This window comes from Phyllobates terribilis, unplaced genomic scaffold, assembly GCF_046119375.1.
Source record: "Phyllobates terribilis strain yellow unplaced genomic scaffold, ASM4611937v1 Scaffold_1__5_contigs__length_1240528914, whole genome shotgun sequence".
NCBI classification, from domain to species: domain Eukaryota; kingdom Metazoa; phylum Chordata; class Amphibia; order Anura; family Dendrobatidae; genus Phyllobates; species Phyllobates terribilis.
The window spans coordinates 599,107,391-599,131,565 of record NW_027362761.1 but is presented as its reverse complement, the minus strand read 5'-3'; the positions used below and the strand labels follow the sequence as shown (position 1 = coordinate 599,131,565).

The 24,175-nt window shown below is 50.2% G+C and overlaps 1 pseudogene; it reads left to right on the top strand.

The window, feature by feature from the left end:
* Positions 1 to 24,175, top strand: part of LOC141148951 (BOS complex subunit NCLN-like) — a 232,840-nt pseudogene that overhangs the window by 199,241 nt on the left and 9,424 nt on the right.

Here is a 24,175-nt window from a genome sequence, read left to right as displayed (position 1 = left end):
ATGTCCGACTACGCCACCCATGGATTGCGGTTATTAGAAACCGCCGCTGCATGCAGACCGCTGGGGCTGATGAGGTGTGCAGCTAGGGTAGTGTGACTCCCCACGGGAAGAGTGCGGCCCCAGGGCAGTATAATGGATGGTGGGAGTGATGGTGGTGAGAGTCCCAGTACCGGTAGTGCTGGAGGCGCGAAGGAGCACACAGACAACAGGTTGCAGTCCAGGGTCTTTACTAAAACAGGTAAACTGACCCATAAACAGTCCCGGCTAGGAGGGGATCTGGATGTCTGAGAGCAATGGGGAAATTGGCCCTGGTCAGGGTGAGGGTGTAGGCCTACCGTGCTTTCTGCGCTCCTTCTGGCTATCTCCTCCTTATAGGGTAACAGCCCACGTTTCCGAGCTTTCCGTGTATTCTCGCCTGTATGGCCTGCGACGTGGGTTCCTTTCTGTTCCCAGCCTTGTACGGCTTTGCTGGTCCCTTCTGTTGTGGCAGGGCCTCCAGGCTTCTTAGGCCAAGGAATATACAGTCCCCTGCGGACTGGTTATCTGCAGTAGGATGTGGAATCCTCCCAGCCTCAGACACCAAAGTCTGGTAGATTAAGTCCTTTATCTGCCAAGACAGGCTCACTTCGCCTCTTGTCTCTGGCTTGTGGCTCTCCTCCTGCCACACTTCCTCTTAGGTGCAATACAACTGTCTGTCCCTGCTCTGCTCTGGGACAAGTCTCAGTCCTGAGACAGGCCTTCAAGTTCTCTCTAACCCTGCCCCCAGTACCAGCTTTTATAGGGGCAGCCTGCTCCCCCTACTGGCCTGAGACAGGAGGCATTGCATGCTAATGTTCCCCTGACTAGAGAACCTCCCCCTTGCTCTCAGACACAGCTTTAATTACACTTGTGGCATCCAGGCCAGGGTGACACATTCCCCCCTAGTGAAATTTAGTACTCCGGGACTAAACAATAAACAAAGACAATGTGCATAACCATAAAACATTAATAGACAAACGACGCACAGATTGAGTTCTTAAGGTCACAGTGTGGCCTGTGACCGGGTGTCCATATCACCAATACAACGGGGAGCCTCAACCAGGTGGGGGTCTGTCCTACCCCAAGTCCTTTACAGTCTTAGTTCATTCCTTGGTTAGGCTCCGAACGCAGTCCATACAAGGTCCCGGTTATAAAAAGTCCATAACCTTTGAGTCCTTACGGTAACTGCAAGAAACTGAAACACGCTATTAATAATCACGCAGGTAACTTGGCAAACATTTCAACATTTGGTAACAGGGTTATTTACAACTTTAGTGCACTCTATATTCTCCAGCGAGCGGGTATCTGCCCCTTTGTGCTCCTGGTTGACCTCCTTAACCCACTGTCTGGTGGTGGACCAACCTGGCTTTCCCCACTAGCGTTAGGGGTACAGCTACCAGCTGGGTGTACAGGTAGGGCAGGCAGCTGTCTGCAGGTCCTTTGGCTTACCGCAGGCATGGCAGGCTCACTGTCAGCAGAGGGTTGACTCTCCTGGGCTGCTGGTACAGGCTCTTCTGCCTCTGGAACTGCTCGCTCCTCTTCACCTTCCGGCTCTGGTGTTGGTTGTTGCTGTGCCGGTTGCAGGAAATGCAGGACGGGTACCACTATGGCATCATTTATGCGAGTCCAGGACTGAGGGAACTCTCCGAGAACGGTGCTGATCATTTCTTCCTTGTCCTCTGCGGGTTCAAGGTCACTCTGATCCTCTTCTGCACTACGGAGTTGCTCGGGGCATCTTTTGAGGTGGTCCCTGGAGACGACACTAGTGGTTTCTCCTCCGTCCTTGGTGATAACGCACACCTTTGGGTTGTCGTGGTCAGACTGCAGTACGGTGTAGGGTTCCCTTTCCCACTGGTCGTCCAACTTATGTAGCTTTCTTTTTCACTTTAGGACTTGCTCACCAGGTTCTAGGGGACCAGCAGGGGCGTGTTGGTTGAAGAGTTTTTCTTGCCTCTCTCTCACCTGGGCCAGGCTCTTCTCCACAATCTCCTGTACCTTCTTGTACTGCAGTTGCCTTTCCGTATCCCAGTCTGCGTCCGGGGAGGTGTCCTCAGGTGTTAGGACTCCCATCTCCAGGTCTACGGGCAGCTTACCCGGTCTGGCTCGCATCAGGTAAGCCGGAGTGCAGTTGGTAGCATTCACCGGGATGTGATAGACTTATACAATCAGGTCCGGCAGTTTTTCTGGCCACAGGCTGCGTTCCTCCAGGGGCAACGTCTTCAGGAGATCAATGACTATGTTGTTCATCTTCTCACACATCCCGTTGGTTTGTGGATGGTAAGGCGTTGTCCGAATCTTCTTACAGCCATAGAGGTTGCAGAACTCCTGGAAGATTTCAGCCTCGAACGCTGGACCCTGGTCTGTCAGGACCTGTTCCAGATACCCGTGTGGACGGCAGAAATATTGCTGGAAGGCTCTGGCCGCTGTTTGGGCTGTCAAGTCCTTTTCCGGGACCACCACTAGAAAACGGGAATAGTGGTCCACGATTGTCAGGGCATAGATGTATCCAGACCGGCTTGGAGCCAATTTGACGTGGTCCAGAGCTACCAGCTCAAGAGGCTGCGTGGTGACGATGGGCCTCAAGGGTGTCTTCTGGCTGGTGCGGTCCTTCCTCCTTAGGTGACAAGGGCCACAGTCTCTGCACCATTTTTCTACAGCTCCCCTCATGCCGACCCAAAAGAACCTTCCTCTTAGCAGGAACTCCAGTTTCTTCCAACCGAAGTGTCCCGCTCTGTCATGGTAAGCTCCCAGGACCATAGCTGCATCCCGCCTTGGAACCACGACTTGCCAGGTCAGCTCGTGCGTCCGGTGGTTGACAATCCTTCTGCACAACTTGCCTTCGTAGAGGAACAGCTTGCTCTTCTCCTTCCACAGCTGCTTGGCTTCCTCTGGAGCATCCGGATCCATGCGGGCGTCTTCCTGGGTCAGCAGTTCTTTCACCAGACGGATGGCAGGGTCACTAACTTGGGTCTCGGCCCAGCTGTGGTGAGGTAGGGGATTGATCATCACGGTTGTTAGATCCTCCTCTTTCACGCGGTGGGAGTATTGAGCGGCTCCATACCGGTGAAACGCGGGGAGTTCTACCTCCTCCAGCTCTTCTGGGTCTTCGTCACCTTCAGGTAAGTGAGGCATCCTCGACAGGGCGTCTGCGTTGGCATTGGTTTTGCCGGCCCGGTACTTGATCACGAAGTCATAGTTGGAGAGACGGGCCATCCACCGCTGTTCTAGGGCACCCAGTCTTGCATTGTCCAGGTGTGTCAACGGGTTGTTGTCCGTGTACACGGTGAACTCTGCGGAGGCCAGGTAATGCTTGAAGCGTTCAGTCACGGCCCACACCACAGCCAAGAATTCTAGCTTGAAGGAGCTGTAATTCTCCGGGTTCCTCAGCTTCCGGCTGGCGTACGCGATCACCCTTTCTCTGCCCTGTTGGTTTTGGGACAGTACAGCTCCCAGTCCCAGATTACTGGCATCCGTGTGGAGAATAAAAGGCTGACCATAATCAGGGTAGGCCAGGATCTCATCCCCCGTGAGGGCCATCTTCAACTGGCGGAAGGACTCCTCTTCCGGTTTATCCCACTTGAAGGGTGGCTTTTGACTGGGGGCATTAACGAACAGCTGAATTTTTCTAGTTTTGTCTAGCCTTTTCTATTATTTTCTACTTTATTAGCCTTTATTCAAAAATCAATATCAGTCTCTTTCTCCGGATTAAGGATTTATATATATATCATTATGTTCCAGTATTTAAAAAATGGATACTGGCCTATGTTTGGGACAATCCTGATTGATTGCTAATGGATTCTGCTGCCCAGGTATATCTTTATGGGCAGCTCTGATTTTCTACCTATGGTTGACAGGGCAATTAGCATATTTTACATCATCTCTAAAAAATTGTTTTTTTCTCCCTCTTTTATTGTATCATAACACTGTTGCTTATACATGAAAGTTTGCCTAGTGTACTCATTATTATGACATAGGGATACAATATATTTTTATATGTATTTATTAGCCTAAATTTAATTATATATGGCCCCCCTATCAGCCTAAATTTATTTATATATGGCCTCTTATGGGGATTCTTATTATACCCTCATACCTTATTATGGTCCCTCCCCCCCGTGTGATGGTTCTATGCGTTGTCAGTTTTGACGTTAGTTGACCGTGGCTGCGAGTCTTCCACTATGAAGTTAATCAGTACGCAGTTTGCGTAACTTCTCCAGTCTAGATCGGTACTTACGCAAGCGGAAATGACGTCTGACGTAACTACCGGAACTGATCACGCGTGAGGAAGGAAGGAAGGGGGGATCGTGGAGCGCAGCTTGCGTTCCAAAATCATGGCGAGTATGTAACTAACTACAGGTGGGTCTAATCCCACGGCGTGTTAGCACGTGGAGGGAGGTATAAATATAGGGTCCTGCCTAGTTTATATGTGACTGAACTCTAACTTGGTAGCACTTATTATCGGTGCACTTTTTCTCCTCTAGTACGATTTTGTCCCCTGATGAGCCCCGCATTAAGGAGGGGGGGGTGAAACGCGTAGGGACTATGAGACTACTCTGAAAGGACTTTTTGATCCGTTGACGATTTTGGGACCATATTTAAATATATCTTATTTGCTGATAATTCTATATCTGCCTGAGGGACCATTATTAAGGACTTCTGGTGTGTTTTTGAAGTAAACCTGATTCTACACCTGCCTGAGGGACCATTACTAAAGACTTCTGGTGTGCCTCTGAAGCAACCTGCTTATATTTTGTTGCTGGGATTATCTTCTGGACCGGGCTCCTACAGCTATAAATCTTTTGTGTCTGAAGGGATCTTTTCTACAGGAAGATCAGCCGGAACCTCAGAAGGATCTGAACAAGATAAGTCCATTGTTATATATAATTTTTTGAAACTACTGAGACTATTTGGGACATTTCTCCTTTTTTTTCATTTTTTTTCTTTTTTTGATCCTTTTTAGGTTGGGATTATATTTGAGGGATATGTTTACCTGCTGGTGATCTTATACCTGCCTAAAGGAACTGCTATTAAGGGCACCTGATGTATTGAATATGTTTTGCTGCGAACATTTTTTGGACCTGGTCCACACAGCTATATATATATATTGTTCTGGGGTCTGAAGGGGACATTTGTCTAACAGCAAAAACCTCAGAAAGCTCTGTATAAGTCCTTTGTATAAGAATAAGTCCATTGCTATACATTTTTGAAGCTATATAATGGTTGACCAGTATATGTTGTAATTGGCTATTGTCTTTTAAGGATTGCCTTTATTTTTCTAGGCGATCCTATCTATTTTCTGTGTATGTATTTAGTATCCCTATTGACATAATTATTGTGTGTCCGATATATATTTAGTTCGCCAATTTGAAAATCACTGGTCATTTGTGTGTATATGTCTGAGTAGGGATATTGAGGGTTGGGTGAGGGACAGCTATTGTGTAGGGGGGGCACCATCTTAACCCTTAGGGTGATATCACTCCGTTGCTAGGTAGGGAGAGCTCCTCTACCAGGGTTATTCAGGGTCAATTTTTGATTGTTATATGACTGTCCCCACCATCCCCTTACTATCTAGTATCTCATCTCAATATATGTAGTTTGTCCTAACTGTACTATTTAGTACACATTTTTAAATGTTACATTAAAAGTTATTTTTTAATGGGTATTTTTTCTGCTCCTTGGTTTGTTAGTTAGTTTACATACCCTTTTTTCCAACGGCAGTTGGTTATTTTTCTGGTACTCCTCATAATCAGGGTAGGCCAGGATCTCATCCCCCGTGAGGGCCATCTTCAACTGGCGGAAGGACTCCTCTTCCGGTTTATCCCACTTGAAGGGTGGCTTTTGACTTCTGGACTTAGACTGTCCGATCAGGAGGTCCTGCATAGGAGCTGCCATCTTAGTGAACCCGGGGATGAACCTTCGGTAGTAGCCTACCAACCCGAGAAACTGTCTCACCTCTTTGATGTTCGAGGGGCTTGGCCAGCTCTTGATTGCTGTGACCTTGTCAGGGTCGGGGGCCACTCCTTCCGCGCTTACCACGTGCCCTAGGTACTGGACCCTTGGTTTCAGCAGGTGACACTTCGATGGTTTCACCTTCAGGCCGTAGCCTGCCAGGGCTTCGAACACCTCGGCAAGGTGCTTTAGATGGTCCTCGTAGGTCTTCGAATAGACGATCACGTCGTCCAGGTAAAGGAGGACCGTCTCGAAGTTTCGGTGCCCTAGACAGCATTCCATCAGCCGCTGGAAGGTCCCTGGTGCGTTGCAGAGCCCGAAGGGCATACAGTTGAACTTACTCAGTCCCATCGGGGTGGTGAAGGCGGTCTTCTCCTTGTCAGCCTCTGCCACAGGAACCTGCCAGTACCCACTAGTAAGGTCCAAAGTAGAAAAGAAGTTAGCTGATTTTAGTGCGGCTAAAGACTCCTCTATTCTAGGCAGCGGATATGCGTCTTTGTGGGTGATACGGTTGATTTGTCTATAGTCCACGCACATTCTCATGGTGCCGTCTTTCTTTTTTGACCAGAACCAGGGGGGCTGCCCAGGGGCTACAGCTGTCTCTAATGACCCCAGCTTCTTTCATCTCTCTTAGCATGCCCTTTGCGTTCTGATAATGTGCAGGGGGTACAGGTCTGTGCCTCTCTTTTATTGGTGGGTGGCTCCCTGTGGGGATGTGGTGTTCTATCCCCTTTACTCTGCCGAAGTCTAGCGGGTGCTTACTTCAGACTCTCTCGTACTCCTGTACCACCCGGTAGACTCCTTGTTTTTGGTGCAGGGGAGTGGAGTCAGCACCCACGTGGAGTTTCTGGCACCAGTCCTCCTTTTGTTTCTGGGAGCCATTACCCTCCGCCTGAGGAGATGGAGGCAAGGGTTCCACGGCCCTGATAGCTTTGTGTTCGACAACAAACAGTTTGGCGAGTGTAGCGTACCTGGGTAAGTGTACTTCCCTCTCCCCAATGTTGAGGATGCGGACGGGCACCCTCCCATGACGGACATCAACCACCCCCCGGGCTGTCAAAATGGTGGGCCTGCTGTCTGAGTACACGGGTTCTACCATGGCTTGGTAGTCTCTACCTCTCAACCCGATTGCAGTCCGACACCAGATCATCATTTCACTTTTGGGAGGCATGGAAATGGGGAATGGATCACTGAGTCTTACGCTACCGATCTCACCACCAGACAGTTCTACCTGCTGCCGTCTCATCAGGGCTTTTATCTCTTTGTTGAGGACTCTCTGTTGGCTGGAACTAGCATTCACCGCCACCTGTTGTAGAATTACAATTACCTCTGAAAGACAATTTTCAATCACGTTAGTACCCACAGTTATTTTAGGGTGACTTTCACGTCGGTCAATGTCCACAATAATCACTCCCTGTGCCGGTAGTTCAACTTTACCAATTTTAATGGTCATCTCCTTGAACCCCATCTGCGGCACGGGTAAGCCATTACTGGCGATGATGCTCAAGTTACTGTCTGGATACCGTGTGATATCAGCATCAGTCCAATACTGCTTAAAAAGTGCATAAGGGATAGTGGTTACTTGTGACCCAGTATCCAGCAAGGCGCTCATGGGGATACCGTCCAGCACCACGGGTAAAACCGGGCGCCCCCCAACGTACTTATCACGCCAATTATAAGGGCCTGGTGATCTTATGCCTGGGGGTTGGCCCTCTGCCCCAGGTTGGACCCGTTTAAATTACAGTACCTGGAAATGTGTCCGGGCTGGTTGCATCGACGGCAAATGGGCTGTCCATCCTCTGCGTAGCGGTCTGTGGGCCTCCCTTGGAACGACGGGATCCTCCTCTGTCGACGCCACGGGACATCCTCCGGACTTGAAGCCAGCTCGATGGGTCTTGACGGGTCCACTTGCAACGCCTGGACGGTCCTGGTCAACGCCGCGACGCTCCTGGTCAGCTCCTGGACTTGGTGGTGCAGGTCTTTCGACGGGGCTTGGTTCAGGGCCTGTGCATCAGCCCCCACGGGGTCCATAGAGGAGGGCGCTGCCTCCTGGTGGTAGGTGAGAGCAGGGCGCCAGGGGTTTATAGCGCCACTGGTTGCAGATTCACGGAGCACCCTTATGGCCCTGTCCTTAAATTGGGCAAAGGTCAGGTCGGGGTTCTGAAAGAACATGAGGCGCAATTGGGCCCTGTGGGCGCTAGACAGCAGACCTTCTATGAATTGTTCTGTTAGTAGCTTATCCGTTTCCTGCACACTGCCAGGGTCAGTTTGTTGAATAGCCCTCAAGGCTTCCTGCAGATTTAGGGCATAGTCTCTGATGCTGTCCTGTGCCCGCTGCTTATATCCATAGAACCTCATTTTAATCTCAGCGGAGGTACGTGTGTCAAAGGTACCCCGCAGCCGGGCCAGAATACCCTTCACAGTTCTTTTCTCCTCAGTGGGCCATGATTTTACCTCCCTCTGGGCTGCGCCAGTTAACTACCCTGTTAGTATGCTGACCTTCTGTTCCTCTGTCAGGGGGTAAACCTGGAACAAACTGTACAGCCTTTCCTTAAAGTCAGTTAGGGCATGGGGCTCCCCTGAGTACTTGGGCAGCCAGGCCGCTCCAGGGATGTAGGGCAGGGAAAAGGGCATCACCGCTGCTGCAGCTGCGTTGGTGGTAGTGGGCGCCTCTGTGTCCGACATCTTTCTCCCCCCTAGTTAAGCGTGGCCTACCTTCCGACGATCCTCTTCTGTAGGCCGCGGCTCCGCTGCTGCTGCTATGGACGAGGACCTTGCGTCGCGTCCTGGTGACGTCAGCGTCGCTCTCTCTCCCTTCCAGGACCTTGCGCAGCGTCGGTGCGTGGGGCGGAGCTTCGGATTTCGCGCGGTTTTGACGTCCACGCCCCTCTTCTTCCCGCGCGGCGTCCTGAAGATGGCGTCCGATGGCGGGAAGCAGCTGCGGATGGCGGGAAGACGGCAGAAGACGGCGGGAAACGGTCCAAGATGGCGTCTGATGGCGGGAAACCTCTTTTCAGGTAAGTGCAAAGTCTCTTTCAGGCACGCAATACCCGTTTGTGGCGGGTTGGTTTCAATCCTGCCGACTACGCCAAAGCTGACTCGCCCCCTGGGCCGTGGGGCACTCGGATCCGGGCAATAGGGGAACGATGGGAGTAGTAGTGGCAACCCGGTTCCGTGGCTCAGGGTGGTCAGGCCAGTGGTAGTCCGTTATGCGCTATTGATTATGTTATTAGGAACCGCCGCTGCATGCAGACCGCTGGGGCTGATGAGGTGTGCAGCTAGGGTAGTGTGACTCCCCACGGGAAGAGTGCGGCCCCAGGGCAGTATAATGGATGGTGGGAGTGATGGTGGTGAGAGTCCCGGTACCGGTAGTGCTGGAGGCGCGAAGGAGCACACAGACAACAGGTTGCAGTCCAGGATCTTTACTAAAACAGGTAAACTGACCCATAAACAGTCCCGGCTAGGAGGGGACCTGGATGTCTGAGAGCAATGGGGAAATTGGCCCTGGTCAGGGTGAGGGTGTAGGCCTACCGTGCTTTCTGCGCTCCTTCTGGCTATCTCCTCCTTATAGGGTAACAGCCCACGTTTCCGAGCTTTCCGTGTATTCTCGCCTGTATGACCTGCGACGTGGGTTCCTTTCTGCTCCCAGCCTTGTACGGCTTTGCTGGTCCCTTCTGTTGTGGCAGGGCCTCCAGGTTTCTTAGGCCAAGGAATATACAGTCCCCTGCGGACTGGTTATCTGCAGTAGGATGTGGAATCCTCCCAGCCTCAGACACCAAAGTCTGGTAGATTAAGTCCTTTATCTGCCAAGACAGGCTCACTTCGCCTCTTGTCTCTGGCTTGTGGCTCTCCTCCTGCCACACTTCCTCTTAGGTGCAATACAACTGTCTGTCCCTGCTCTGCTCTGGGACAAGTCTCAGTCCTGAGACAGGCCTTCAAGTTCTCTCTAACCCTGCCCCCAGTACCAGCTTTTATAGGGGCAGCCAGCTCCCCCTACTGGCCTGAGACAGGAGGCATTGCATGCTAATGTTCCCCTGACTAGAGAACCTCCCCCTTGCTCTCAGACACAGCTTTAATTACACTTGTGGCATCCAGGCCAGGGTGACACAATTGTATCATAAATCTTTACAGAATTAGATCTATTTTTCTGTATTCAAACTAACCTTGCTCTTGAAATCTGTATACAGGGAGCTCCCCCTAGTGGTGGCTACAGACAGAAGCTTATCATGTATCTGTGTATACAGTGAGCTCCCCCTAGTGGTGGCTGCAGACAGGATCTTATCATGTATCTCTGTATACAGTGAGCTCCCCTAGTGGTGGCTGCAGACAGGATCTTATCATGTATCTCTGTATACAGGGAGCTCCCCCTAGTGGTGGCTGCAGACAGAATCTTATCATGTATCTCTATATACAGGGAGCTCCCCCTAGTGGTGGCTGCAGACAGAATCTTATCATGCATCTCTGTATACAGGGAGCTCCCCCTAGTGGTGGCAGCAGACAGAATCTTATCATGTATCTCTGTATACAGGAAGCTCCCCCTAGTGGTGACTGCAGACAGGATCTTATCATGTATCTGTGTATATAGTGAGCTTCCCTAGTGGTGGCTGCAGACAGAATCTTATCATGTATCTCTGTATACAGGGAGCTCCCTCTAGTGGTGACTGCAGACAGGATCTTATCATGTATCTGTGTCTACAGTGGGCTCCCCCTAGTGGTGGATACTGAAAGACAGGAATTGAACATCTAAAGTTTTTTTTCTGCAGTCAGCAGTTATTAACAGTCCAGAGAAAAGGTAATAAGTGTTTTATTGCTGAGGATCCTACTGCTGGGACCCCAGTGATCACAGGGATCCTGTCCTCCCATTAGTCTCATCCATGTTATCTGATGCTCTGAGATAGTGGATAGTTGTACTTGGATTTATCCACCAGTCACCTTCAGAGTGGATGTGGCAGCAGTGGACACAGCACCATTCACACTGTGCATTGGAGGGACACGTGTGGGTGTTTGCCTGTGGTGTTTCCTGTAGGTTTCCCTGTAGTGATTGTCATTCTTTGTGATTACCATTATCTCCTGTCTATCCTCACACATCACCCTGATACTCTGGGTCTCTGCTTACTGACTCGCTGATCCTGGCTCCTTCAGAATCCAGCATCCTTCATGAGAACGTGGCGTTCATCCTGTGCCTGGACACATTGGGCAATGGAGACTCCCTCCACCTCCACGTCTCCCGACCACCAGCAGAAGGGACGGCTCAGTGGGAGTTTATGAAGGAGCTTCAGTCGGTTTGTAAACCTTAACGTGTAACTCCGCCACACAGATTGCCTGCACACCGACATTGCTAGATATTATTAGCTTTGCAGAATAGTTACATTTATCTGGCTGCTTAGATTTCTTCTGGGTGACCACCATTCAGCACATGTGTAGCAGTGTGCATCACCATACAGTAGGCTGCCTCTCCATCATGCACAGACTTGTTTCTGCTATGTACAGTTGAAACCAGAAGTTTCCATACACTATATAAAAAGACACATCTGCATGTTTTTCTCTATATCTGACATGAAATCAGGATAAACCTTTCCCGTTTTACCATAATTTTTAATATTTGCCAAATGCCAGAATAATGAGAGAGAGAGAATGTTTTAAGGCATTTTTATTACTTACTGCAAAGTCAAAAGTTTCCATACATTTCATTGGTATTTGGTACCATTGCCCTTACACTGAATGACTTGGGTCACACGTTTGGGATCTCCTTCCACAAGCTTCTCACAATAGTTGGTGGGAATTTGGGCCGATTCCTCCTGACAAAACTGGTGTAACTGATCCAGGTTTGTAGGTCGTCTTGCTCGCAGCCTTTTCGGTTTTTACCATAAATTTTCGATAGGATTGAGATCAGGGCTTTGTGATGGCCACTCCAAAACATTGACTTTGTTATCCTTAAGTCATTTGGAAGACCCATTTCCGCTCAAGCTTTAACTTCCTGGCTGATGTCTTGAGATGTTACTTCAGTATTGCCACATAATCTGCTTTTCTCATGATGCCACCTATTTTGTGAAGTGCACCAGTCCCTCCTGCAGCAAAACAACCCCACAACATGATGCTGCCACCCCCGTGTTTCACAGTTGGGATGGTGTTCTTAGGCTTCCATGCTTCTCCCTTTTCAAAAATTTCAATTTTAGTTTCATCAGACCACAGGACATGTCTTCAAAAATTAAGGGCTTTGTTCCTGTGTGCATTTGCAAAAATTAATCTGTCTTTTTTATGTTTCTTGTGGAGTAATGGCTTCTTCCTGGCAGAGTGGCCTTTCAGCCCATGTTGATACAGTACTTGTTTCCCTGTGGATATTGACACAATCTTACCAGCTTCCGCCATCATCTTCATAAGGTCTTTTGCTTTTGTCCTTGGGTTGATATGCTCATGTCAGACCAAAGCACGTTCATCTCCGGGACACAGAACCCATCTCCTTCCTGAGTGGCATGATGGCTGGACATTCCCATCTTGTTTGTACTTGGGTATAATTGTTTGTACATATGAACGAGGCACCTTCAGGTATCTTGAAATTGTACCCAAGGATGAGCCAGACTTCTACAAGTCCACAATTCTCTTCCTGATATCTTGGCTGATTTCATTTAGACTTTACCATGATGCTACACAAAGAAGCAGTGTATTTCAGGTGTGCATTAAAATACATCCACAGGTGTGTCTGTAATTAACTCAGATGTTGCCAAAAAAACTATCAGAAGCTTCCAAACACATGACATCATCATATGGGCAGTCCAGAATTGTTTAAAGGCATAGTAATCTTGAAATAGTGTATGGAAACTTCTGACTTTGCAATAAGTAATAAAAATGCCTTAAAACATTCTCTCTCTCTCATTATTCTGGCATTTGGCAAATATTAAAAATTATGGTAATCCTAAGTGACCTAAAACAGGAAAGGTTTATTCTGATTTCATGTCAGATACTGAGAAAAACATGCAGATGTGTCTTTTTATATAGTGGATGGAAACGTCTGGTTTCAACTGTAGCTCCTGTAGAGGCTCTTTTGGTGGACTTCATAGACATCTATGAATAGATCCTTAGTAAAGTTGTTTTAATTGAATCCTGAATGTCCGGAGCAGACGAACACTCCAGGCCGGGGTTCGGTGTCTGTGCCTGGGGCCGCTGGTAGCAAAGTTCTCCTTTATATGACACTATTGATAAGACGAGCCTCAGTGACAACCTCCACTTTGCCGCAGAGGATGGATTCCTTCGTGGTTGTCTGTGGAGAAGTGACATGTCTCGCAGGTAGCACTTGATGACGTGGACTCTTTCGTCATTGCAGGTCGTTCTGACGCCTCCGTTTCTTGGTGTAAATTTTTCAGTCGTTCATAAGAAGATTAATTTGGGAGAGACCATTGTAGCCTGGGAACACGAGCAGTTCAGCTTACAGAGGCTCCCGGCCCTCACAGTTTCACAACTGGACAACCACAAGCGGGGTGTGAAGAACTCCATCCTAGATACCAGGTAAAGAATAGTCTCCTCTTTATCTTCTTCGCAGTGGCCGTCTAAGTCTTTTTTTATTCTTCCTGTATTCCATCATCGTCGTTATCATTTTCTTCTCCTGGTTTTCATCTTCTTTTTTTTAAGACTTTGGCCTTTTCTTGTTCTTTGTGTTCTTCATTTTCCCTGAACTTCCCACTCTTATTCTTTCACTTCTTCCTTCACCTCTTTAATGACCTTATTATTGTTCTTCTTTCAACTTTTCTTTCTGCTATCATCAATCATCAGGATTCTTTTCTACTTGTTCTCCGCTTCTTTACTTTACTCTTCTGCTTCTTCATCATTACCTTAGATTTCTTCTTTTTCTCTCTAATTCTTTTCAATCATCATAATTTTCTTCTCTTCCTTTTCTTCATCTTACTCTTCCTCTTTGCTTTCTTCCTCATCCTCTTCTTTCCATCCCCCTTCTTTGTCTTCATTTTCATGTTTTCCACCATTATTGCCTTCTTTATTTATTTATTTTTTTCATCATTCTCCCTTATTCTTGGTCTTATCCATTGGTTTCTATCATCATCGTGATTTTTTTTCTCCTTCGTTTTCTTTTTCTTCCTCATCCATCATAATGTTTTTTTTTTCCCTTCCTTTTCTCCTACCTACTTTTCTTAGTTTTTTTTTCTTTTCCCCTTGTCTTCCTTTTGGTGTTTTCCATTATCATGTTTGTCTTCTCTGTTTTTCTTATTCACCACTTATTTCTTGTTTTCTATCGTTTTCCTTTCTATTTTGATTTCTGCTTCTCCTTCATCATCATGATTTTCTTAGTTTTTTCCTTATCCTCCGTGTCTTTCTTTTTTTCTGTTTTCAATCATCATGGTTGTGTTCTCTGTTTTTCCTTCATATTAATCACTTATTTCTTGTTTTCTATCATCATCGTGATTTTCTTCTCCTTCGTTTTCTTCCTCCTCTGCCATCATCATGATTTTCTTCTCTTCCGTTTTTCCTACCTACTTTTCTTAGTTTTTTTTTTCTTATGCCCCGTTTTCCTTTTCGTATTTTCCATAATGTTTGTCTTCTCTGTTTTTCTTATTCATCACTTTTTTTCTTGTTTTCTATCATTTTCCTTTCTTCCTTGTTTTGTTTCTTCTTCCTCTTCCATAATTATAACTGTCTTCTCTTCCTTTTATTCTTCGTTCTCTTCCTTTCTTCTTGCTCCTCTTCTTTCATTCCCTTTTTGTATTTTCCATCATCCTGATTGTTTTCTCTGTTTCTTTTTCTTCTTCCTCCTCCCTTATTCTTGGTCCTATTCCTTCTAGTGTTTAATCACCATCATGACTTTCTTCTCCTTCCTGTTTTCTTCTTCTTTTTCTGCTACGAAGCCCCCAATCATTCTATTATCTACCTTGAACAAGACACCACTAATGATCAGATGCAGAACATCTATAATTGTGCCTGCTGGTCTTATAATGATCATCTATAGTGCCAGTCATTATATTCCATCTGCCCTGGCTCAGAAATGCCGGGAACTGTGCCAAGTAGTCGCTCTTACTAACAATGCCAACATAGAGGGGTTTCATTTCTTATCATTGCCTGGTGCCATTATGACAATGATGAGGTGGTGGTAATCTGGTATTGTAGGGTCATGTCATGACTTGTGTCAGACGAGTTTTAATATTCTTTTCCATCATTTCTATTAGCGCTCACTGAGCCTCTTGTATTTGGCTTTGGGACCCCCATTAAGTTTTCCATGGAGTATATTGCAGCTATATAACGAGAGATATAGGTTTTTCGAAATTACATGAAGGAGGATGAGCTTCGAGCAGATTCTAGACCAAACCCATCCTAAAATCAAGCATCCCAGTCCAGGCTGCGGGGAATCCTCCAACATTCACTCCTGTGCGGAAAGTGCTAACTTTGATCCATTGTGTTCCCGTATCCCGATATGGGCTCCCACACAGAGCCATACAGGGGCCCATTTGGCCTATGAAAATGTACCTGGAGACAAGTGGAAAAGTTCCTGACTCTCAACTATGGCCGTATCAGCGTCTCCTCACCCCTCACAGGGATAAGGGAGCTCTCTGACACCATCTCTTATATCTGGATATCTTCATGCAGATTTTTTTTCCTTATGCACCAGGCTGTGTATTTAATCCTAAAACAGGGGGTTACGTCTCTTTGTGCAGTGTTTACGTTATATATTGTTCACAGGCTCGGTCTTTTTACCCTTTGGCCCTGATATTTATGAATTTGGTGTTTGCTTACATTTGTATTGCCACAGTATCCTTCATATGTGTCATCCCTTCCTATAACATCCTGGAGACCTACGGGCTTATACACCTATCCCCTTGGCATTTCTATATATTGGGACGTGTCCTCCTTCTATCTAAAACTGAACCTGTGAAAAACTGAACCCCTTGTGTTTCCTCCCTCCACTAACCTACCTGTGCCCGATATTGCCATCTCCGTGTGTGGCTCCACCATTGCTCCCCAGCAACATGCCCTCTATCTTGGGGTCATACTTGTACAGATCTTTCTTTCACTCCCCAGGTCCAACCACTCACTCGCTCATGAAATCTACATCTCAAAACAATCTCTAGAATTCGATCTTTTCTTCCCTTTGACTCTGGAAAAACTCTTACTGTAGCTCTTATTTATTCTCGTCTAGACTAATGCAACTCTCTACTAATCGGTCTCCCTCTTACTAAACTTTCCCCTCTCCAATCCGTCCTGGATGCAGCAGCCAGGATCATATTCCTCACCAACCGATACACCGATGCCTCCACCCTGTGCCAGTCGTTGCACTGGTTACCCATCCGCTACAAAGTTCAATATAAACTTATCACTCTTACTCACAAAGTGCACCATGCTTCAGCACCGCCATGCATCTCCTCCCTCGTCTCAGTCTACCAACCTACCTGTGCCCCTGACCTAAGATTAACATCCTCAATAATCCGAACTTGCCACTCCCGTCTCCAAGACTTCTCGCATGCTGCGCCAATTCTCTGGAATGCACTACCCAGGACACTTTGGTTAATCCCCAATATCTACAGTTTTAAGCGTGGCCTAAAACGCATTTCTTTAGACTGGCCTATGGTCCCACCTCACTTATCTAGCGATCGTAGTTTTGCCTATACAAAATTTCCTTCCAAATCAGGACCCTTGTATCATCTCTTCACACCCCCCCCCCCCATGCACTTAATAGCCCTCTGTGTCCCCATACACACACTGGTTGGTGACCGGTTTATGCAGCGTTGTGTGAATACCCAATTTATTATATTATGGCCAGACAGTACAATACAATCACTTTTTACCATCCCCCTTCCGAGTCTCCCCTTTATCCTCATAGATTGTGAGCAGCAGGACCCTCACTGCTCCTGTATCTGGCGAACTGTGTGTTACTCTGTGATGTCTTTACTGTCTGCACAAGTCCCTGCTTATTGTAAAGTGCTGCTGAATATGTTGGCTCTATAGAAATAAAAATTATTATTATATCATCGGATGTTGCCTCCAGGTCCCGCGTGGATGTGAAGAAGCTGCGGAGAAACACGGAGCTCCTGTGCGAGGCTCTGGCCCGGCTCCTGTACAAGGACACATTGAGGGTGAGATCCGGTCAATGCTCTGACAGCAAAACTCCTAAAATGGCCAATGGCCGATCCTAGATCTTCTAGAAGAACCACGACCTGCTAGACGTGGCCTCAGCTTTAAGGAATTCAGTTGTTTCAAAACCGTGGCCTTCCTACCAGAGACGTAGCCAGGGGTCAGTGCAGGGGAAATGGGAAGCCTCTGAATGGACACCACCGCGGGTAACACACGTTCACAACTATGGAGGCGCGGCCTAATAATAGCGGCACAGGGGGCGTCTCAGCAGAAAACAATATCAGAACCAATATTATTGCTATACAGTGACCGTAGTGGTAGACACCAGTCCTACAGCCAGTACAAGAGATAACTCAGCCCTCTGCTGCCTGCGTACAATGTCCTCACCCCCAGCCCTCTGCTGCCTGTGTACAATGTCCTCACCCCCAGCCCTCTGTGTACAATGTCCTTACCCCCAGCCCTCTGCTGCCTGCGTACAATGTCCTTACCCCCAGCCCTCTGCTGCCTGCGTACAATGTCCTTACCCCCAGCCCTCTGCTGCCAACAATACAAATGTCCTCACCCCCAGCCCTCTGCTGCCTGCGTACAATGTCCTTACCCCCAGCCCTCTGCTGCCAACAATACAAATGTCCTTACCCCCAACCCCCTGCAGCGTACAATGTCCTCACCCCCAGCCCTCTGCTGCCTGCGTACAATGTCCTTACCCCCAGCCCTCTGCTGCCAACAATACAAATGTCCTTACCCCCAACCCTCTGCAGCGTACAATGTCCTCACCCCCAGCCCTCTGCTGCCTGCGTACAAATGTCCTTACCCCCAACCCTCTGCTGCCTGCGTACAATGTCCTTACCCCCAGCCCTCTGCTGCCTGCGTACAAATGTCCTTACCCCCAACCCTCTGCTGCCTGCGTACAAATATCCTTACCACCAGCCCTCTGCTGCCTGCATACAATGTCCTTACCCCCAGCCCTCTGTGTACAATGTCCTTACCCCCAGCCCTCTGCTGCCTGCATACAAATGTCCTTACCCCAACCACCAGCTGCCTGCATACAAATGTCCTTACCCCAACCCTCTGCAGCCTGTGTACAATGTCCTTACCCCCAGCCCTCTGCTGCCTGCGTACAATGTCCTTACCCCCAGCCCTCTGCTGCCGGCGTACAATGTCCTTACCCCCAGCCCTCTGCTGTTTGCATACAAATGTCCTTACCCCAAACCCTCTGCTGCCTGTGTACAATATCCTTACCCCCAGACTTCTGCTACCTGCGTACAATGCCCATACCCCCAGCCTTCTGTTGCCTGCGTACAATGTCCTTACCCCCAGCCCTCGGCTGCCCGCATACAAATGTCCTTACCCCCAACCCTCTGTTGCCCGCAAACAAATGTCCTTACCCCCAGCCCTCTGTGTACAATGTTCTTACCCACAGCCCTCTGCTGCCTGCGTACAATGCCCTTACCCCCAGCCCTCTGCTGCCTGTGTACAGATGTCCATACCCCCAACCCTGTTGCCTGCGTACAATGTCCTTACCCCCAGCCCTCTGCTGCCTGTGTACAGATGTCCATACCCCCAATCCTGTTGCCTGTGTACAATGTCCTTACCCCCAGCCCTCTGCTGCCTGCGTACAATGTTCTTACCCCCAACCCTCTGCTGCCTGCGTACAATGTCCTTACCCTCAGCCCTCTGCATACAAATGTCCGTACCCCCAACCCTCTACTGCCTGCGTACAATGTCCTTACCCCCAGCCATCTGCTGCCTGCGTACAATGTCCTTACCCCCAGCCCTCTGCTACCTGCGTACAATATCTTTACCCCACGCCCTCTGCTGCCTGCGTACAATATCCTTACCCCCAGCCCTCTGCTGCCTGCGTACAATATCCTTACCCCCAGCCCTCTGTTACCTGCATATAATGCCCTCACCCCCAGCCTTCTGCTGCCTGTGTACAACGTCCTTACCCCCAGCCCTCTGCTGCCTGTGTACAACATCCTTACCCCCAGCCCTCTGCTGCCTGCGTACAATATCCTTACCCCCAGCCCTCTGCTGCCTGCGTACAATATCCTTACCCCCAGCCTTCTGCTGCCTGTGTACAACGTCCTTACCCCCAGCCCTCTGCTGCCTGTGTACAACATCCTTACCCTCAGCCCTCTGCTGCCTGCGTACAATATCCTTACCCCCAGCCCTCTGCTGCCTGCGTACAATATCCTTACCCCCAGCCTTCTGCTGCCTGTGTACAACGTCCTTACCCCCAGCCCTCTGCTGCCTGTGTACAACATCCTTACCCCCAGCCCTCTGCTGCCTGCGTACAATATCCTTACCCCCAGCCCTCTGCTACCTGCATATAATGCCCTCACCCCCAGCCTTCTGCTGCCTGTGTACAACGTCCTTACCCCCAGCCCTCTGCTGCCTGTGTACAACATCCTTACCCCCAGCCCTCTGCTGCCTGCATACAAATGTCCTTACCCCAACCACCAGCTGCCTGCATACAAATGTCCTTACCCCAACCCTCTGCTGCCTGCGTACAATGTCCTTACCCCCAGCCCTCTGCTGCTTGCATACAAATGTCCTTACCCCCAACCCTCTGCTGCCTGCGTACAATATCCTTACCCCCAACCCTCTGCTACCTGCATACAATGCCCTTACCCGCAGCCTTCTGTTGCCTGCGTACAATGTCCTTACCCCCAGCCCTCTGCTGCCTGTATACAAATGTCCTTACCCTCAGCCCTCTGCTGCCTGCATACAAATGTCCTTACCCCCAACCCTCTGCTACCTGCGTACAATGTCCTTACCCCCAGCCCTCTGCTGCCTGCGTACAAATGTCCTTACCACCAGCCCTCTGCTGCCTGCGTACAATGTCCTTGCCCCCAGCCCTCTGTATACAATGCCCTTACCCCCAGCCCTCTGCTGCCTGCATACAAATGTCCTTACCCCAACCCTCTGATGCCTACATACAAATGTCCTTACCCCAACCCTCTGCTGCCTGTGTACAATGTCCTTACCCCCAGCCCTCTGCTACCTGCGTACAATGCCCATACCACCAGCCTTCTGTTGCCTGCGTACAATGTCCTTATCCCCAGCCCTCGGCTGCCCGCATACAAATGTCCTTACCCCCAACCCTCTGTTGCCCGCATACAAATGTCCTTACCCCCAGCCCTCTGTGTACAATGTTCTTACCCACAGCCCTCTGCTGCCTGCGTACAATGCCCTTACCCCCAGCCCTCTGCTGCCTGTGTACAAATGTCCTTACCCCAACCCTCTGATGCCTACATACAAATGTCCTTACCCCAACCCTCTGCTGCCTGTGTACAATGTCCTTACCCCCAGCCCTCTGCTACCTGCGTACAATGCCCATACCACCAGCCTTCTGTTGCCTGCGTACAATGTCCTTATCCCCAGCCCTCGGCTGCCCGCATACAAATGTCCTTACCCCCAACCCTCTGTTGCCCGCATACAAATGTCCTTACCCCCAGCCCTCTGTGTACAATGTTCTTACCCACAGCCCTCTGTTGCCTGCGTACAATGTCCTTATCCCCAGCCCTCGGCTGCCTGCATACAAATGTCCTTACCCCCAACCCTCTGTTGCCCGCATACAAATGTCCTTACCCCCAGCCCTCTGTGTACAATGTTCTTACCCACAGCCCTCTGCTGCCTGCGTACAATGCCCTTACCCCCAGCCCTCTGCTGCCTGTGTACAAATGTCCTTACCCCCAACCCTGTTGCCTGCGTACAATGTCCTTACCCCCAGCCCTCTGCTACCTGCGTAGAATGCCCTTACCCCCAGCCCTCTACTGCCTGTGTACAATGTCCTTACCCCCAGCCCTCTGCTACCTCCATACAATGCCCTTACCCCTAGCCCTCTGCTGCCTGCATACAATGTCGTTACCCCCAGCCCTTTGCTGCCTGTGTACAATGTCCTTACCCCCAGCCCTCTGCTGCCTGCGTACAATGTTCTTACCCCCAACCCTCTGCTGCCTGCGTACAATGTTCTTACCCTCAGCCCTCTGCATACAAATGTCCGTACCCCCAACCCTCTACTGCCTGCGTACAATGTCCTTACCCCCAGCCCTCTGCTGCCTGCGTACAATGTCCTTACCCCCAGCCCTCTGCTGCCTGCATACAATGTCCTTACCTCCAGCCCTCTGCATACAATGTCCTTACCCCCAGACCTCTGCTGCCTGTGTACAATATCCTTACCTCCAGCCCTCTGCTGCCTGCATACAATATCCTTACCCCCAGCCCTCTGCTGCCTGCACACAATGCCCTCACCCCCAGCCTTCTGCTGCCTGTGTACAACGTCCTTACCCCCAGCCCTCTGCTGCCTGTGTACAACGTCCTTACCCCTGGCCCTCTGCTGCCTGCATACAATATCCTTACCCCCAGCCCTCTGCTGCCTGCGTACAATATCCTTACCCCCAGCCCTCTGCTACCTGCATATAATGCCCTCACCCCCAGCCCTCTGCTGCCTGTGTACAACGTTCTTACCCCTGGCCCTCTGCTGCCTGCATACAATATCCTTACCCCCAGCCCTCTGCTGCCTGCATACAATATCCTTACCCCCAGCCCTCTGCTGCCTGCGTACAATATCCTTACCCCCAGCCCTCTGCTACCTGCATATAATGCCCTCACCCCCAGCCTTCTGCTGCCTGTGTACAACGTCCTTACCCCCAGCCCTCTGCTGCCTGTGTACAACGTCCTTACCCCCAGCCCTCTGCTGCCTGCATACAAATGTCCTTACCCCAACCACCAGCAGCCTGCATACAAATGTCCTTACCCCAACCCTCTGCTGCCTGCGTACAATGTCCTTACCCCCAGCCCTCTGCTGCTTGCATACAAATGTCCTTACCCCCAACCCTCTGCTGCCTGCGTACAATATCCTTACCCCCAACCCTGTGCTACCTGCATACAATGCCCTTACCCCCAGCCCTCTGCTGCCTGCGTACAAATGTCCTTACCCCCAGCCCTCTGCTGCCTGCGTACAATATCCTTACCCCCAGCCCTCTGCTACCTGCATATAATGCCCTTACCCCCAGCCCTCTGCTGCCTGTGTACAACATCCTTACCCCCAGCCCTCTGCTGCCTGCATACAAATGTCCTTACCCCAACCACCAGCTGCCTGCATACAAATGTCCTTACCCCAACCCTCTGCTGCCTGCGTACAATGTCCTTACCCCCAGCCCTCTGCTGCTTGAATACAAATGTCCTTACCCCCAGCCCTCTGCTGCCTGCATACAAATGTCCTTACCCTCTGCCCTCTGCTGCCTGCATACAAATGTCCTTACCCCCAACCCTCTGCTGCCTGCGTACAATGTCCTTACCCCCAGCCCTCTGCTGCCTGCGTACAAATGTCCTTACCCCCAACCCTCTGCTGCCTGCGTACAATGTCCTTACCCCCAACCCTCTGCTGCCTGCGTACAATGTCCTTACCCCCAGCCCTCTGCTGCCTGCGTACAAATGTCCTTACCCCCAACCCTCTGCTGCCTGCGTACAAATGTCCTTACCCCCAACCCTCTGCTGCCTGCGTACAAATGTCCTTACCCCCAGCCCTCTGCTGCCTGCGTACAAATGTCCTTACCCCCAACCCTCTGCTGCCTGTGTACAAATGTCCTTACCACCAGCCCTCTGCTGCCTGCGTACAATGCCCTTAGCCCCAGCCCTCTGTGTACAATGTCCTTACCCCCAGCCCTCTGTGTACAATGTCCTTACCCCCAGCCCTCTGCTGCCTGCATACTAATGTCCTTACCCCAACCCTCTGATGCCTACATACAAATGTCCTTACCCCAACCCTCTGCTGCCTGCGTACAATGTCCTTACCCCCAACCCTCTGCTGCCTGTGTACAATGTCCTTCCCCCAGCCCTCTGCTACCTGCGTACAATGTCCTTACCCCCAGCCCTCTGCTACCTTCGTACAATGCCCATACCCCCAGCCTTCTGTTGCCTGCGTACAATGTCCTTACCCCCAGCCCTCTGCTGCCTGCATACAAATGTCCTTACCCCCAGCCCCAGCCCTCTGTGTACAATGTCCTTACCCCCAGCCCTCTGTGTACAATGTCCTTACCCCCAGCCCTCTGCTGCCTGCATACTAATGTCCTTACCCCAACCCTCTGCTGCCTGCGTACAAATGTCCTTACCCCCAGCCCTCTGCTGCCTGCATACTAATGTCCTTACCCCCAGCCCTCTGCTGCCTGCATACTAATGTCCTTACCCCCAACCCTCTGCTGCCTGTGTACAATGTCCTTCCCCCAGCCCTCTGCTACCTGCGTACAATGTCCTTACCCCCAGCCCTCTGCTACCTTCGTACAATGCCCATACCCCCAGCCTTCTGTTGCCTGCGTACAATGTCCTTACCCCCAGCCCTCTGCTGCCTGCATACAAATGTCCTTACCCCCAGCCCCAGCCCTCTGTGTACAATGTCCTTACCCCCAGCCCTCTGTGTACAATGTCCTTACCCCCAGCCCTCTGCTGCCTGCATACTAATGTCCTTACCCCAGCCCTCTGCTGCCTGCGTACAATGTCCTTACCCCCAGCTGCCTGTGTACAATACCCTTACCTCCAGCCCTCTGCATACAATGCCCTTATCCCCAGCCTTGTCAACTGCGCATAATGCCCTTACCCCAGCCCTCTGCCGCCAGTGTACAATGCCCTTACCTCCAGCCCTCTGCTGCCAGTGTACAGTGCTCTTACCCCCAACCCTCTGCTGCCTGCATACAATGCCTTTAACCCCTGCCCTCTGCTGCTCAGGTATAATGCCCTTACTTCCAGCCCTCTGTGTACAATTCCCTTACCCCCAGCCCTATGTTGCCCACGCACATTGCCCTTACCACCAGCCCTCTACTGCCAGTGTATAGTGCCCCTACCCCCCAGCCTTCTGCTGCCACTGTACAGTGCCCTTACCTCCAGCCCTCTGCTGTGAGTGTATAGTGCCCTTACCCCCAGCCCTCTGCTGCCAGTGTACAGTGCTCTTACCGCCAGCCCTCTGCTGCCAGTGTATAGTGCAATTACCCCCAGCCCTCTGCTGCCAGTGTACAGTGCTCTTACCCCCAAGCCTCTGCTGCCTGCATACAATGCCTTTAACCCCTGCCCTCTGCTGCTCAGGTATAATGCCCTTACTTCCAGCCCTCTGTGTACAATTCCCTTACCCCCAGCCCTATGT